General features: G+C 37.5%; 1 pseudogene; it reads right to left on the bottom strand.

Annotated features, from left to right (window-relative positions):
* Positions 1-1,409: 1,409 nt before the first annotated feature.
* Positions 1,410-14,746, bottom strand: part of LOC122144499 — a 46,597-nt pseudogene continuing 33,260 nt past the window's right edge.

Below are 14,746 nucleotides of genomic sequence, written 5' to 3'. Positions count from 1 at the left end.
ACAAACAAAAGATTGCAAGTCACCAGGACCTTTGCCGCCAGCTTAAACTAGTCACAGCACATCTCACCGCATGACCCATCGCTGGCTGTTGAAGATTGTCACGCTTAGGCAATATCTCGGCTCCAGCGTGTGCCATTGTCCTGAGGAGATTCTCGTGCAGGCCCAACGGCTCTCAAAGAAAATGTGGAGTGATTGGAGGGGGTCAGGTGGAGGTCGATGTGGATTATGAGGGGGCCCCCGGGAGGCAACTGTGATCACTGACAATTAGTAAGGCAATCGTACAGAGTACATTTCCAGTCCAGTGGGAGGGTCTCCAGGGCATACAACGGCAGAGATCTAGCCCATTTCCCTGTGGTCCCTGAATGGCCAGGCAAAAGATCTAAACAAGGAAGTGATTGTACTGTAACTCAACGCTCGGGGCCATTAAAACTCTCGGGGTCACTGGCCATTGACTCCAAAGAACGCGTCAGGTGGTCTTCAGGTCATCTGAGATAGAGCTAATTCCACTGTCTGACCTGCCCCTTCACTGTGAACAACCAAACTTGACTTAACCATAGACACAATATATTGATGCATTATTTTATAATGTGCCTTTTCTTATGAGAGAGAGAGTGAGAATAACAGCTCTTCACCTCATGGATGTTGTTAGTTCCCATTCGTCCATGATTACTTTCATCAAAGGTCTCCACACTCAGTTGGACGGTCATCTTGACGTTCCTGAAAGCATCAAATACTCCATATCAGAAAAGTGTGGACAGGTTTTCGCATTTGGGGGGGGACAGTCATGGCTGGCAGAGTCCAAACAGACACTACAAATGAAAGCACATTATGGTATCACAGTTGCCAAAAGTAAAACGTTCAAATACTATTGTTGGAAAAAATATTTTTAATTTAATTTTGTGCATCAGGGTAAAACAAATTCAGCTTAACGGGATAACAGGGATTGGTCAGCATTTATGATTCTATTCTCTACAAATATACCTTGAAGGACCTGTGGAAACACAAGAGTTGGCTAACTATTATCTTAAGTATGCATAAATCCTGTACACTGCATTTGTGGCGAAAGAGAAAATTCCTTGAGGGGCCCGTAATGCTAACAGGACCGGACTGTCTTATCAAGAACCAAATCAGTGTTTTCCTACACTTTTAAAGCATTCAACTCAAGGCCATGTAGTGTATGTTTGAAACAGGCGGAAAATATATGGAAACCAGAAAAATAGGTGGTAGAACTTTATCTACAGAAAACACATTTTCTAAAAAAGCTTTAAATATTTCTCATGAATAAATGGCATTCTGAGGGATTTTAAACAACTGAAGTAACGACATAATAACATCGCGCGCGAGTCTGAGCCTAATCTCTTTATATGGATATGATAAAAGCTATCTTACCCAAGCCGTCCCCAGAGTCTCTAAGAGAGGCACAGGTCTGGTGGAGGTCTCCTCCTGTGTGGGCTCATGTTTGAGGGGTCTGTGTTGGTCACTAGGGGTGTGTTAGCTTGGGATGTAGTGCTGATTCCCAGATCCTGAGAAAGACAAAGTGTTTTAAACACTCAGCTCATTTTAAAAACTGTGACATCATCCTGCAGTATGGTTTTATAGGATTCTGGCGAGAGGAATCTGTACATAAATCTGCAAGGGAATGGGTGAATATTTTTTATGGAGATGATGTTATCAGGGGCACAGTCTGGCTTTGATTCCTTATGTGAGAAAGAGAGAGTTTGGATGACTTCCAATTCAGATGGCTTCCATCGGGAATATGTTTTGATCTCTATGATGTTTAGTGTAGTCTTTTACTGAGACACATATCTTCTCTTCAAGCCATTATTATACAATCAGAATCCATCCCTTACTTTCTTCTTGACCTAAGGAAATGTATAAGAACATACTGCAACATCAAATATTTAACACAAATTGTAGATTTTTACCTACTTTTGCTCTTGTTCGGATATCTATGAGGAATTTGTAATGACTTTGTAATTGAGAATAAAGGATTTGATTATGTAAATAAATTTTTATGTCTATGCCTGTATTTGCTGTAGCATTTAAAATAATTCTATATATGAAATTGATCAAAAGTGTCATAAAAAATTTACAAAAATACAAATTAAACCAAAACAATTCTACCAACATTCAGTTGAATAAATACAGTTAGAATGTTACAAAAAAATTCCAGTTTTAAATGAAATATTACCATCAAAGAATACTGAAAAAAAATTATCAAATATTAAGCTGAACAACTGTGTTTTCAACCCTGATAACAATACATGAGCATATTAAAATGATTCCTGAAGGAATAAGTGATAAGACACTGAAGTACACTGAATTGACATTGTGACACTGGAGTTAATGACTGCTGAAAATTTTAGTGATGACAGGAATAATGACTATTAATGTTTCTACTAAAATATATTCAAATAGAAAACAGTTATTAGAAATTGTAATAATATTTCACAATATTACTGTTTTTACTGCATTCTTGATCAAATAAACGCAGCCTTGGTGAGCAGACTTTTTTCAAAAAAAAAAAAAAAAAATTAAAGTTTCTTGACATGTGTACACATGTATTTCTCTTCATGAGTGACTTAGCTTGTCTTGCGCTGATCTTCTTTACAGTCACATCCAAACTCACTTTAAATCGTTCCCCATTCATCACATTCATAAAATATTCACCTTTGTCATCTATGACTAGTTGTTAAACACAGTTTTCAGTGACAGGCTAACATGGTTTTGCCTGTGCAATGGGTAGTGCGTCTATCATCCCATACATTTTTTGTGGTTCCTGCTGTGGTCAGAGTTTAAACAGTAAAACATTTAAATAAAGTCTGTGAGTAAGGCATGCAATGTAATGATGAAGTGAATGAGACTCTCTTACCTGCTGTACACTAGCCTGTAGCAGATCTCCTAGCCTCTCTACCTACAGCTACTGTGAAAGTGGGCCTCTTGGAAGGTTCTCCTTGCCAGCAGTCTAACATGGTTTGATATCTATGGACAGAAACATGCATACGTTAAACCGAACTTCCTTTGAACATACAAAGTGATTAATAAACCATAACCATAAAGTTGCAATTCTTCAGCAGCTACACAAACCCTCATGAATTACACCCTGTGCCTTATACCTCTAGGTTAGTCCTGCAAATCCGGCTTATCCAATTATTTACAGTCATCAAATAATATTCGATGCGTGACACAAGGAGTGAGGCTGAGGGTTTTCATTGCACCGTTCTCAGGGTGAGAGTTTGTGTTGAGAGGAACTCATCCTCCTGCTTTACACAAGCTGTCAGCATCTCTCCCCACAAGGGACGTCTGGGGTCCTTTATTGGACTTTGCAGTGGCCTATAATGGTTCGTTTATCTGAAGGCTAAGTTTCAGTTGTGAAACACTGGGGTGTTAATTGCACCGAGCAGGCATTCATGTAAATGATCACTGACGATGATTGAGATGTATCCTGTTTATAACTACGGTGTTTGCCCTCACAGGTCCCTTATATTCATAAAGCCTGTTACCCATGAATCTCTCTGATCACGTCTGATTAGCACACACTGGGCAGTTTGGAGTATGGAAAAATTAGTGTACTAGCTGATGACTCATTACTTCCTTTGACGCTAATCAACTAATATATCCATCTGGGTTTGAAATACGTTAGTGATCAGAGAGGGGAGGTATTCTTTCTCATGGGCTGTGAAGGAGATTAGCAGGAAGAAGCAGGACTTGTTATTTTAATGAAATCCAGATGGAGCTCTCCTTAAAACTAACAGGAAGTCCAGAAAAATGGTGAATAGTTGGTTCCTCTGAAATCAACGATACACCAGGATGTTCTACAGGAATCTCAGCAAAAAGTGAGTACACACCTCAAAACTTTTTCAGCAACCAAATTTTAGTATAATCTTCTCAAGGGGTGACAATACTATAGAAAGCGAAACTTGGATAATATTTTAGCAGTAGCCTCAAATGTTCTGCTTGTTTAGTAGTACAGATTTTACTGTCCCCTGAAAATATACTGTGCACACTGCATGAATATACAGAGTTTCCCGGCTGTTGTTGACGTCAGCATAGTTTTTGAAGAAGCGCCATGTGTCTAACATCCAGCCAGCTCCGTGATGTCATTATGGAGGAGTGGAAGAGGATCCCAGCAACAACCTATGCAACCTAAATCTGTACTGCTATACAAGCTGCACATTGACTCTAAAGTATATCCAATTTTCATTTCTATAGTATTGTCCATTGACAACATACAATAAAATGGTTGCTGAAATGTGAGGGGTGTACTCACTTTTGTGAGATACTGTATATCCTCTCAAATTTGTGCTCACACTTATGACATGTAAATGCAAAATACATTTATGACAGCCTGTGGCGTGTAGTTCATTGTATTGAGTAATTATGAGCCTGTGGGACACTGGGAACCAGTTCATCATTAAACGTGATCAAATTCTCTGCTCTCTTGAAGAACAGTGTTTTCATTATTAAGTGCTAAAAGGTGATAAGACTATATTAAATTGACCCTTATCTGCAATGCTAGTTGACAATTTCTTTGAAGCTGAATAGAAACCACTTTGGGTTTTGAGGATTTCAATTCCAGTTCAGGTCTGAGGTCTGGACTGCATTTTGTAGCTCATCTCCAATCACCATCTTTCATGACCTCTTGTTATGTTCAGTTGGCGTGTGTGATTGCAAATGTGAGACAACTCGCATTACATGCAATGTTTTTTAAACACAAGTGCTGCTCTGTCCAGGTTTCCCAATGTTTGAGATAGTGGGTATGATATAGTTACAGAATATCAGACATGAAAAATTACCATCCCTGAACGAGCCCATAGTTTTGAAATGAAGATTGAGTAGAGCACATTGTATCAGCACTAGGGGGTGTTACTGAGAACGGGCAATAAATATTCTCTCTCAAACTGAGGCGATTCAGTTCTCCTCCACACCCATTTAAAAGCAACCACTAATCTGAAGTTGTCCGCTTCATTTCCTTTCCACATTTAAAACTGATACCATGACCCCTTCTCTCATATCTTGTTACATCTGAAAACTTTACTTTCAGATTTTGGTTTGGCTTGCTCTCTAACCCTGTAACCACTATGGGAGTATCTTGCCAGTGGGTTTCCTTGTCTGATGCCCAGGGGCCCTGCCTCTGTGTTTGGCCACCCCATGCTGCCTAGGTAGACTGAAGCCTTTAAATGTGAGCTTGAGTGTTCAGCTGCAATTGGTGGTAGTCAGTAATGGATTCCTAGCACACAAATCAGCTGCACTATAAACTAGCTGCCAGTCAGAAGCTGCTCCTTTCCTTTTACTACTCAGCGAATAATTGATCTGGTTCCATTTAAGGCTTCAGTCTTTGTGTCAAAGCAATGCAATTAGATATTTCTGCTCATTTCAACTGTATGGATAGGAGAGGATTTTCTTTCCCCAGAGTGGCAGATTTCAGCTAATAACCCCAAGAGATTTTTGTAGGGGTTAACAAGAGAGAGGTTTTGTTGTGGGCTTACTTTTCAAGTTTGTTTAAAAAAGTCTTGGGATCAGACAGAATGAACTTTTGAGACATTTCAAAAAATAAATACCTTAAAGATAGAAGTTTTCATGTATACTTTGGGTACAATGGCATGTGCTGGAATAAAACACAGGCATGCAAATATATATTTAATAATAATATAATAAGGTATATATATCTTTTATATTGTTATACTTTTATAAAAATAACTGTTTTTTCTTACAACATAATGAGCAACAGGTTTCACGTTGATACTGGTGTAATGCTATCAATACTATAATTTATTTAAATAAAAAAAAAGTTTTTTCTTTTTGTTTCTACAAAAATTACATTAGTAACTCAACATATTGTGTGAAAATTATTATGTTTGGTTGCATGTTTGTTATTGTTGGATACAGTTGAGGTGGACAGGCATGTGTTTATGCTAGATTAATTTTCTATTACATAATAGTTTATCTTCTACATTTTTAACATATTTTTTTAACACATTTCTCACATCAAAATAAAGGATTTGTGACACTAAATGCTTTAAAAAGTATTTATAACAAGTACCCTAGTGCCTGCAATACTCAATATGGCAACTGTTACAACAACAATTGCATGTATAGTTTGACAAAGCGCTTTCAAATCAGACTGCACTGACATTAACGACACAACCAGAGCGACTCTTACATTTCAAGAGGAGGAGAATTCCCAGGAGCTTTCATCCTGGTGCCCTCCTTCATGTAGTCGGGCAGCAGAATTCCTCATCAATGTGTAAGCCAGGTAAGGGGAGGCACCTGGGGAGAAGAAAATAGAGAATAATGGGGTTATCAAGACTTTTCCATGAAATAGAGCTCTGGCCCACTTCAAAGGGTCTGACAAGAAACTCACTAAACTGTGAAGTGGTTTGGGAGCACAGAGAGATCAATGTAAAGACCTCTACACAATCAGCATCACAGTGGGGCCTATCTGACTGTACTTGGAAAACTCTACGCAAAGCTGTTTTCTCCCCCTCCTCAGGAAACAAAAAATATTAAGACAAAACAAGCGTGAATTTGCAGACTGTTGAGACTTTGGTGCACACTTGCAAAAACCATGATTCATGAAAAAATATTTTCATTGTCTTTGACTTGGAAATTCCGTTTAATAATATCTGATCACCACTAAAATATGCAGTATCATAACAGTGAAAAATATCAAAAAAAGGTCATCTTTCGTTAAACTATGATCTAAACCGCCCCATCTGACAATAGAATTAGGTATTCATTGAAACCAAATACATTAACAGCACGTTACAATATCCTGCACCTTTGGGAATAGAGTGCAGCATATGTGTGACCAGTGCATGAGAAAAAACAGGGCCACAATAAATTCACATTCCACAACACAAACATGAGACGTGTTATTTTGGGTGAGGTGCAAACATACGATCAAGTAGCAAAATCATACGTTTTATTAACTTTTCACAACCTCACCAACTTAATCATCATTGCAGACTTTCATGGTTTGTGACAGCTAAGAGCCATCAGTTAAGAGCATATTCCTTCAATATCACTGATAATGGATTATTTAGCGTGTGCTTTCCTGACATGTTGCTTTATTTAACCATGCAAAATGATGGCTTACTATTTTCCCAGAGTTCCTTGGAATCAGCGTGTAATGTAGATTATTTTGGCGGTAATTTCCTTGTGGTGTCTAGTTCATTCCAACATGCATTTTTTAAAGGAAGATTTCTTAAAAATGCATTCATATGAGGGTGCAAAAGTTCTGAAACCACTTTATTAGATTAGAATGTAAGTCATTTAAATATAAAATTTAGAGTGGTCTCTTAGTATTGTGAAAAACTTTGCCCTGTGTTTTATGATGTGTTGAAAAAAGTTTAAGTGCAAAATTCACAAGGATGCAAATGCAAAAAAAGAATGCAAAAAAAACCTTTTTGATTTCTGTCTACCTACTATTACTGGCTTCCCCCTCGGTTAGAAATCGCGTTGGGTTCTTCCCTCTTCCCTCACCAGGCCCTTTTAATCACTCATAAAAGAAATGTTGTATTGAAAGACAATACTAAATACATTACAGATATGAATGGTCACATGAACGTTGTCTTGGTCAGAGTCCTTATTGACAAAGTGCCAACGCGACCCACTGTACAATAAACCATTACAGGTGATAGTACATTTTCATTAAATGCTTCCTGGTAACTGTGGGTTTACATTTCCAGTTTGAAACTCTGATCAAACAGACAGATTGATTTCTCCTGTTTTACAACCGTTATTTATCGATTAAAAAACACATCGTTAAAGCTTCACAGATGTTGCTGCACAAATAGTGGAATGAAAATCGCTGATTTTTTTTGTCCCAAGTCTGGACAATGCAATCCTTATTTGTTCCCAAAGGAAATTTTAACAGCAGCTAGGGACAGTTATTGCCCATCCACATCTGGAGGAGGTGATAGCGCAGGGAACCTCATGTGTGCAGGGCCCCCCAAAAAAGTGGCCTGTGGGCCTTTTTGTTTCGTGCAATGGTGGTCTTTGATGATTGAGTACCCGCGGGTTCGTTTGTGTTCCCATGTGGATGACGCACCAGCATGTGCTGAGATGCCTTCCTACTCCATGTCGTTTAATTTGGAAATGGGTCGGCTGAATCCTGTATGGCCTCCGTTTTTCTGTGTTGGTGTAAAAAGCAAAGAGCTAGTAAAGCAAAACAAAACAAATTCTAAGAGAAGTCTCTATAGAAGAAAGGAGTAGGAAAAAGCGACACTTGTTTCATGGAAAAAAATCAGAGCAGAAAACATTGTTCCAAAAACATGAAAGCCTGCGAATCCTAAAAGCTTTGAACTTTATTCTTTGAATCTTTTCATAATCTGAATCTAGCGGCCAAAAATATTAAAGTCAAGACTGTTTGTGTTAACAGTCATATAAATAAAAAACATTAGAGAGTATTTTAACACTCTTTTTAATTACTACAAAACCTTGTTTCCTTGAGCATTGCAACATTGCTGGTGTGTGTCTCCAGTGAATAGGGTGAATAAAATAGAATGTGAGTTACGCTTTTAAGACAGCTGATGTGATATTTACAAGAGAGAAGATCTCCCACATAAGCACTTCCAAAAAGACCACACGTCACTCTGAGTGTATAGATCTTGTCAAATATGCCTCTGGAGCCATCCACTTTAAACGGAAGTCTGGCCTAAAAAAAAGAAATAAGCACCATGTTACTCTCACCCCACTAAAGGAACAACTCACCAATATTAATCTTGACATTAAACAACGTGTCGCCTATAAAACGCTTTCTATTTGATTAGTACTATGCTGTTGTGATGTCTTGGCTCACACCTGACCACAAGAAAACATCCTTTGACCAGAATAATATTATCAGGGCTTATAAAATGACTAATAGCAATGCCCAAAGACTCTTGGCATTAACAGAAACATTTGATCTTTTTCGTAGATGAATATTGACAGTGTCAGTGGTTTTGGACCGTTGTCCATTTGTGTCCATCAGCACTAAGTAGTTTTGAAACACTGTGCACATAATACAGCCTTGACTGCACCATGTATCATGACCAATATGAAGTAATTGGAGAATCTTCCACACTACGTCTCCTTTGCGGACATAGTCTGGATCCTTGTATACATCTCTCTGCAAGTCCAAAAAAAATCGCAAAGCTTCTTGACACTACGTTGTTTTCAGACAACAGGATGTTACGTGCTGCCAGATTCACGCGTGAATGCACTTGTAGAAGAAGGGAAAAGAAAAAGAAAAGAGAGAGATCCTATTACATTATGGTCTACATACCGTCATCTATCAGTTGATTTGCTAATAGCAAGTGATTGTATCAATTGTATATTTCTTCTACTCTCCGTGTCCCTGACCAGGGACCGGACTATAGTGAAGATGCGTTTTGTGTGTCTTATTTGAACCATGTGTGGCATTACGCTGTCAGATGAAATGATAAAAAGCTGTGATAATGTAAAACATATGTGAACTGCCATCTGACTGAGGTGAGATTAAATGACGTATTCTAAACCGGCATTCTTTAGTATGGTGGCAATTAATCTCATTCTGTGCTGGATGGGAGTGAATGAGTGTTGTCGGGATTAATAAAGTAATTTGGGTTTTCATATTCTGGAGTTTTAGACAAGCTTCTCAAAGTGTGGCCAAAATACAGAGATCTGATTACTAATGTAAAAACATTACGAGCCAGAAAATTATTTAAAAAGGGAAATTGGTATATAATGGGCTGCCATTACAAAAACTCAGAATACAATGATTCATTGCAAGGGTTGGTAACGCTATTTTTCATGAAATCGTGAGAAAGTGTGACTCTTCCTTTTCTTGAAGCCAAGAACTCCATGCCTTTTAGGCCAAAAAATTGAAAGCTGTAGCAATTATCCAAGTCTTTCTAGATTTTTTTAATTAAAGGTGAGCATTTTAATTAATCATATTTTGTTATTAAATTTTTTTTTTATATTTTATTTTTAATTTATTTCTTATGATTTTAAATCCTCTTGCTCTTAAATTTTTTATTATTATATAATTTTTATTAATATAAAATTAATAAATTATTTTTTTTTTTTATTTTTTTAGAAAAATTTTATATTAATTTTTTTTTTAAATTTAATTTTTATTTTATTGTAAAAGGGTATTAGCTAAATCAAAACAATTTGTTTTGTTATGCAAGTTTTGGCAGGCAAAAAAAAGAAGCAAAAAAAAGAAACAGAATTTCCAAGGAATCTCTTTTACTACAAATCTGTGAAATTTGGATCCTCTCTCAATCCCTTAATAAAAGTTGTAATATTTTTTGCTTTCATAATTCTCCTGTTTACAACAGGACACATACGATAGGGAGGAACAATGAAATGTGACTTCTTTTTTTTTTAGATGCAGACTGCAATGTGCACTTTGTCGTTGATACTCAAGTGAGAGGCTTGTGGGGTGGAGCATCATCCACCTGAGTAAACAGTTTATCAAACCGCAGAAATAACCGGCATGGGACAGCATGACCAAATGTACCAACAGCGGACTAGCTCTGGTCTTGGGGCAGGAAATAGAAAAAAAAGCTCTGCACACAGTGGGTGACAGTGGCTCGTACAAAATATATCAGTTGTTTTTCGATGAATCCCACTGAGGAAGTCACCTATCAGATTGAAGGGAAAAAAAAACAATCAGCGTAGCCTTGAGAGCAAGAGAGTGTGGGGTGGAGGTGAGGGGTTGAGAGGGGAGGAGGGGAGAAGGAGAAGGAAGAAGAAACTCAGTCACTACCTTCCTCCCTCTTCCTCCGAGTCACACAGTAGCTTTTATCTTCAATGAAGCCGGAGCTGGCTGAACTTCCAGTGCTGGCCACGCTCTCCAACCTGCGCTTGATGAGCTCGCTCAGATCACACCCGGAGCTGGAACGCAGAGCCTTAACGTCCTGAGACTGTGGATGTTATCAGCATACATTCCGGGTCAATATCATGCATCATGTCAAATCAAGTGCTTAAATGAACAAGATAATTTTTCTGCTTACTTTGTAAACCACAAAGTCACCCCTCCTACTTCTCAAGTAGTTGGAAAAGATTTCCATACTGTGCAGTTATTCCACGATGATCATTAGCGGATCTGAGCGTACACCAAACAAATGTAAAACAAAGAGGAAAAAAAGTTTAAAAAATGTGCAAATTTTTCTCATATCACCATGGTTGAATTCTCTCCATCAACTTCCTCTAACCTCCACGCTTTGTGCAGGCTCCGAGCAGATTGACCACGTTGAGATGATGACCAATATGGATCAGAATCTTCAGTTCAGACATTAAAGCTCTCCACTCGTTATTTGTAGCTCCCGCTGTTGAGTGGAGAGGATAAGAGGAAAAAAAAACAAATTAATGGAATGTCTTACATGATCAGAAAGGATTTTTGTTTGGAATGTTAGGAAAATGTTATGATTTTGTGGCGATGGAAAGCATGCTTTATATTTCAGGACTCCTGACAAAAAGGTGACCTTTCAATTACAGTTACCATTGTTTCAAATGGATATAAGATGTTCCATCAATATCTTCTTGACATAACTGTGGCTTGATATTTAAAATACTAAACTTTTTTTTTTTTTTTTTGTATACAAAGAATACAATTTATCTATATCAATATATATATATCATAATTGTCTATAAATAAAAATGGGGAAAAATTAAATCATGCCAACAAAAACAGTTTGAGCAGCACTTTGACAATCAGGGTTTACACACCTTGAAACAGACAACCTAAGGGCACATCATAAGCATTAATTATAGTGTACAGATCTGGCGGGGCACTAACATTGTTATAAACTGTCAAAAGGACTTGAACGGAGAGAAACAGAAACAGCAATTTTGCAGTTTCTCGTTAGTTTGTAACATCATTCTAGGGAATTATGTGGTCAGGAACACTATCCTGGTGACCTTTTTGAGGTCAATGAAGTCAGACTGTGGGCTGTTGTTTTAAACACGTCAGGTTCCTGTGGTTAGACCCATCAAATTGACACCGGGCGACAGCTATGTTCGATGTTGAGCAGTAATTCGTACGTGATTTATATACCAAAGACACCTTACAGTGACTTTTACTGAGAGGAATATTGGTGCTCCCCTTGTTTCAAGTAGAAGAAGGTATGAAACCAGCATGAAGGACAGAACAATTTTTCTTTTGCATTTTAGATTTTTCAAGTTTTGGGTGATAAAAAAAACATGCAAATAATGAAAAACACTGAGATTTATTAGATTTAATAATTTGAAGGGATTTAAATGAAGGGAACTGCTTTTTATTAAGAGGTGACCTGTGGTGTGTAGGGAGGTTATCATTCTTGCTCTAGTTCTATGTCTAATGCACAGGGAAAGACTGATAATAATAACTGTAGTGGAAACACAAAAGTCGACAGATAATATCATCATCAAGAACAGACAAAACACCACCACCAGAGCGGCGCTCAACACTCTGCAAGGAAAGCACCATCACTAAACAAACGCTGCAGCCAGTGACCAGACAGGCAGAGTTTAAACAAATTCAACCGCAAGAGGATACAGTCCTACTAGACCAAAATATTTGTTTTACTTGGAATGCATAAACACAAATTCTCTGTGTTGATTCAATATTGTGTGTATAACAGTGGACAGTTTGCACATAAGCAATAAAACAGCAACCCACTAGACCAAATTACGTGAAGCATGCTGGTTTGGTTCAGTGTGTTTTAAGAAAACATCTATGTTTAAGGGTCATTGCTAAATGCTACGTGAGTATTTGCACATTCACTTCACTTACGTATACGGTTGTCTAAGGTTTCTATCTGTGGACTATCACATGCAACATGCAATACCCTGAAGAGCTGCCAATTATCTTCGTATACACTCAAGAAATGTGAACGAAAACCAAAAAGATCCACTACGGACTTCTGTTTTTCAGTATCTGATTTACATTTGCATTCAGTATACTGGATCAGTGTGTATTCAACACTGCCATAACGCTGCATGTCAATATTTCTTTTTTCTCTTTAACTTTCAACTCAAACGTGTAATTTGTAATGGCACTTAAAACATAGATCACAGATACCTTTCAGCATTTTCACTGCCACCGTTTTGCAAGTAGAAATCTTGTCTATGCCAAATGCAGAGGGCCTCTACAACTTTTCCAAATGCTCCATGGCCCACAGTTTTACCTGTTATGGAGAGAAAGGAGAGAGAGAAATCTGCATGAGCTAGCCGTGTCCTGGGGGCTCATAAATCAGGCAGGATGCCCTGTCAGAAAAGATGTGTGAGGCTGTAATTAAAACAGCCTGCTGAGGGTTGGGACTGCTTTACCGACCTCCACTGAGAATTCATGAACGACAGAAGCAGCTTGACTGATATATAATGGCATAACAAACCCTGATGCCTACTGTTCTCAAACAATAGGCCTGAATTTTAAGCAATTAAGGAGCAGAGAAAGCCAGTTGTGTTGAGCTGTGTATGAAACAGGTTTGCCTTTGTATTTTATGGCTCCTTAATGTTTAGTCCTACAAGAAAAGAGACTTCAATATGAAACTCAACAATTTTGTATCAAATTCTTCCAAAACTAAGTCTATTAGAGCTATGCCATCTATATTGATTTTATAGTTCTATACTTTATGACAGCAACTATCTAACTTGTGGGCTATTTTTATTTTTCCCAAAGGCATTTTAAGAGAAACATCTGAGAAAAAGTTACCACCTAAATGCATAAAAAGCATAATATCTCTAATGAGTCTCCTGAGTTATGAAAGAAGATATTTTGAGTCAGGAAGGTTCATTCTTGTTTACATTGCTCTCAGAGGAAAATCTGAATTGTTATTTAGTAAAAGTGAATGAAAAAGATTGATCAAAACTCACCGAGTCTGAGGCGGTCTCTGGGGAAACTCCCATTTGTTGCTGTCATAGGGCAGACGATCACACTGTTCATCAAGGGGCTCTGGTCAGGATCCATGATGATGGACAGGTACCCTGTCTTTTAAATCTGCTGAACTTGGCTGGTAGAAATAAATAAATTGTTTTTTAAATCAGAATATTCAGACAAAATAAAACAGGGTTCTGTAATTCTTCCTATGTAACTGCAATGACTGTTGGGTATGAGATCATTATGAGTTTTAGAGAAAACCATTACTAAGTAAACAACTAAACAAAAACACAATCAAGACTGCATGTTACATAAGCATTAGTGTGCACTGTAGAACATAAAAGTTATTTTAAACTGTAAGAGTTTTTATACTGTAATCATAAAGAGACTTGTTTTAAAGAGACTTGTCCTTACCTTTCTTAGTTTACGGATAAAGAGAATAAGCATTATCCAAAGAAAATGTTGCCACTGCTCCAGTAGACACTAAAATGATCACCTCAATATTTGGTTTTACTGTCTTCTCCTGAATGCGAAAACAGCATGTTTTCAATTAAAGAACCATCTGTACCATATTTATCACAGTGATTTTGTCTAATAAATATTAAAACACACACAATGCTTTTGTCTAACAAATTTTTATCTGCACAGATACTATCATGTTTTTAAGATATTTCTACATAGTCACCAAGTATACCAAATACAAAACCACATTTCACAATATAAAAACTGGATTTGTCATGCCATGCTACTTTCTGCCTTTGCACTACAGTAAATTTAAGTCTGATCTGATCTACAATGTTTGTGCAGTGTTCCACTCACTCACTTTCATTTATCATGCATTCAGTGTTCACATACTATATGCAGCAAAAGATATTTTGATTTCCAAAAGAGAAAGGAGAAAGAATTCAAAACACACTC

The sequence above is a fragment of the Cyprinus carpio genome, unplaced genomic scaffold (assembly GCF_018340385.1).
Source record: "Cyprinus carpio isolate SPL01 unplaced genomic scaffold, ASM1834038v1 S000006696, whole genome shotgun sequence".
Classification (NCBI taxonomy): Eukaryota; Metazoa; Chordata; class Actinopteri; order Cypriniformes; family Cyprinidae; genus Cyprinus; species Cyprinus carpio.
Note: the sequence above shows the minus strand (reverse complement) of the source record. Positions and strands in the feature narration are given on the sequence as shown.